The sequence below is a fragment of the Camelus bactrianus genome, chromosome 16 (genome assembly GCF_048773025.1).
Source record: "Camelus bactrianus isolate YW-2024 breed Bactrian camel chromosome 16, ASM4877302v1, whole genome shotgun sequence".
NCBI classification, from domain to species: Eukaryota; Metazoa; Chordata; class Mammalia; order Artiodactyla; family Camelidae; genus Camelus; species Camelus bactrianus.
Genome location: NC_133554.1, coordinates 1,730,598 through 1,734,283, shown reverse-complemented (window position 1 = coordinate 1,734,283; position 3,686 = coordinate 1,730,598). Strand labels below are relative to the sequence as shown.

At 51.0% G+C, this 3,686-nt stretch overlaps 1 pseudogene; it reads left to right on the top strand.

Annotated features, from left to right (window-relative positions):
* The first annotated feature begins 330 nt into the window (after window positions 1–330).
* On the top strand, window positions 331–2,613 carry LOC105061664 (capZ-interacting protein pseudogene; annotated as a pseudogene).
* Window positions 2,614–3,686: the final 1,073 nt, after the last annotated feature.

Below are 3,686 nucleotides of genomic sequence, written 5' to 3'. Positions count from 1 at the left end.
AGAGTTAGGTCTAATAGTAGGCGTGGCAGAGCTGAAAAGAGAGCGTGGTCCAGATGGCCCCCCAGCTGCAGTCACAGTCGATGGGGAGGCGTGGAATCGGAGCTGTGAAGTAGGGGCATTTGACAGGTCATGCCCGACGAGCCTGGACCTGCGGACTCCTCAAGGCCCCTGTTCTCTCTGGATGTGGCAGCACCATGACCTTAGCTGGAGCAGGTGCCTCACAAGACGCCCCGTTCTACTGGAGATCCACACTCCACTCCTGATTGTCTCAAAGCAAACAGTCAAGGTCAGGTCCCCACACAGCCTGACCCTCCTCTGGGAGGGAATGGCATGCCCGCCAAAGGACTCTCAGCCCTGGCCACCAGGTATGGCCAGAATCCGGGCGTGTGTGGGAGAGTGGGCTTTAAAGCTGTCAGACTAGGGGAAGGGTGGGGAGGGAGAGCGCTTTCCCATTTAGGGGGCTTCGTCCACGAGGCAAGATCCAATGCTGTGACAAGCACATGAAAAGATGCTCAATGTTGCTAACTATCAGAAAAATGCAAATCAAAACTGCAATGAGGTATCACTTCACGTATCAAAAAGTCTGCAAATAATAGATGCTGGAGAGGGTGTGGAGAAAAGGGAACCCTCCTACACTGTTGGTGGAAATGTAAATTGGTGTAGCCATTATGGAAAACAGTATGGAGGTTCCTTAAAAAAATAAAAAATAATTACCATATGATCTAGCAATCTCACTCCTGGACATATATTTGAAGGAAATTCTAATTCAAAAAGATACATGCACCCCAATGTTCACAGCAGCACTATTTACACTAGTCAAGACATGGAAGCAACCTAAATGGCCTGGATGACTGGATAAAGAAGCTATTTATACACACACACACACACACATATATACATATAATGGAATACTACTCAGCCATTAAAAAGAATGAACTAATGCAATTTGCAGCAATATGGAAGGACCCAGAGGAGATCAAACTAAGTGAAGTAAGTCAGACAGACAAAGACAAATATCATATGATATCACTTACATGTGGAACCTAAAAACAATGATACAAATGAACTTATTTACAAAATAGAAATAGACTCACAGACACAGAAAACAAATTTACGGTTACCAAAGAGGAAGGTGGGGGGAAGCATATATTAGGAGTTTGAGATTAGCAGACACACACGACTGTATATAAAATAGGTAAACAAGATCCTGCTGTACAGCACAGGGAACTACTTTCAATTTCTTGTAATAGCCCATAATGGAAAAGAATCTGAAAAAGAATATATACATACACACATATATATATATGTGTGTATGTATAACTGAATCACTATGCTGTACACCTGAAACTAACACGACCTTGTAAATCAACTAGACTTCCACATAAAAGATCCAAGTCCCGCAGCCAGCAAGCCAGTCACCCACCTGCGCCGTGCGGCTGCAGGGGAACCTGGCCAGCAGAGAGCAGGGATCGGGAAGCTGGGCCGAATGAGGAGCGCACAGCCGCCTCTGAGTCACCCCTAGAGGACAGGGAAGAAAGGCCGGCAGGGACCAACGCCAACGCGGACAACTTGGCACCCCTTCCGTGGCCCAGCTGGCCGGGCGGTTTAGGGAGCAGGCAGCTGCTGCCAAGGACACACTAGCCAGAAAAACAAGAAGGAAACCTCGCTGCTCCGTCTCTCTCTTCCCCTCAAGGCAGAGCTGGGCCAGAATGGGGAGAAGTCACCGCCCAGTGCAAACCACACTCCTAAAGTCAAGGTGAAGAGCTCTCCTCTGATGGAGAAGCTTCAGGCCAGTTTAGCCTTTGATCCAGCAGCCCTGCTTCCTGCGGCCTCACCCATGAGTCCTGGACTCAAGGCCATGGTGTTGCCCTTTCACAGCCTGCCAGCTACCCCCAGCAGCCCTGGCGTGCGGTCTCGGGCCAGTGAGCCAAAGGGGTGCCCGTCAGCTCCAGCCAGCCTCCTGGAGGCAGCCGTCTGCCCTGTCACAATAAGGTGCAGACCAGGGGCTTGATCAAAAGGCGCCCTCCGTCCAGGCAATTCTGAAGGTCCCAGTCCAACTGTGGGGACCTGGGAGACTTCAGGGCCATGGAGCCCTCCCAGGAGAATGGTGCCAAGGAAGAGAATGGAGGTGATGTGTTCCCCCCTTGAGTCAGGCCTCAGGATCCCCTCCTCCGAGCAAGACGTCCAGCAGGACAGAGAAGCAGGAGGAGGAGGGCACGGCCACAGAGGAAGGCCCGCAGCACGAAGAGAAGGCCGGCCAGCATCCAGCCCCAGTCTCCAGCCCCAGCGTCCAGCCCAGGGGCAGAGGGCGGGTGTGGGAGCCCCACGGAGGAGAAAACAGAGGGAAAGCAGATGGAGGAGCCTACGGAGGTGAAGGAGAGGGCGGCCAGCGAAGAAGCTGAGCCCGGGGAAAGAAGCCAAGATGCAAGGGGCCTGAGGAGGCCGCTGTGGGAGAGGAGAGCCCCCCAAAGTCCTCCGGGGGAGCGGAGGCAGCCACAGCCCCAGACAGGGGAAAGGCAGGGAAAAGCAAATGACTCCAGCCCTGACCACGCCCAGCCAGACACCAGCAGTGAGGTCCCGAGACAGAGGGCAACACCCTGCCCAGGACACTAAGATGTGAAGAGGAGCGGACCGTGCTGGTGAGGGAGCTGCTGGACCGTCTCTTTGGAAGCCAGGGAAGCCTTGGCAGAAGCGGGACGTGCTGAGGGTCAGGGGTCCGCCTGGAGGCACAGGGTGCCATTTCCCCACCTCCGTGCCGTAGGATGGAGGGTGGATCTGAGCGCAGCAGATTTTTATCAGCTTGAGTTTGTGTCACTTGACGGACTTGGTTTTAAAAAATATATTTTTAAAACAATCTACTGTGATGACAAGTCCCCAGGGGTACTGGTCAACCTAGGGGGCCCAGGTGCTCTCCCCACCCACCTCTCCCTGTGGCTGACCTCGGAAGCGGCCTGGGATTTAGGGAGTCATATCTGGTTTGGGTAAAGTAAGCGCCTTCTGACTAAAGCTTTCACGATTCTCGGATGTAAGTCAAAAGTCATTTCAGGTGGCTGGAAACAAAAGAGAATCATTGGAAACAGAAACCCTGCAAGTCACCAAAGACCTTCAGTTGCACGGAGGCCCCAGAACAACCCTTTCAGCTGGGTCCACATTTGAACTGGCCCAGCAATTTTGAAAACGCTGGACTAGAAGAGAAAATTACTGAACTATTAAAAAAAAAATGTGTTGGGTCGAGTGAAAAAAAGAAAAGAAAGAAGAGATCCAGGGCTGTGGTGAGAACATCCACAGCTGGTTCAAACAGCCTGTTCGGGCGGGACTCGGCCCGGAGGGACGAGGAGCGACAGCGTTGAGGCAAGGGCAGAACTTGCCCCCATCTTTCCTAACGTTATTATTAAACGTTTATCTACGTTTGTCCACGCATTTACCACTTAGCTCTTTACGACATCTTGCATCTCAGGCTTTCCACCTGATGTTACTTTCCTTCTGCCTGAAGCAAATTCTTTTTTTGCTGTCTTTATTTTTATTGAGGTATAGTTGAATTACAATGTCATGTTGGTTTTTGGTGTACAGCATAGTGATTCGGTTCCACATATATATTCTTTTTCATAATAGGTTATTACAAACTATTGAATACAGTTCCCTGTGCTGTACAGTAGGAACCTGTGGTTCATCTGTTCTGTTTATAG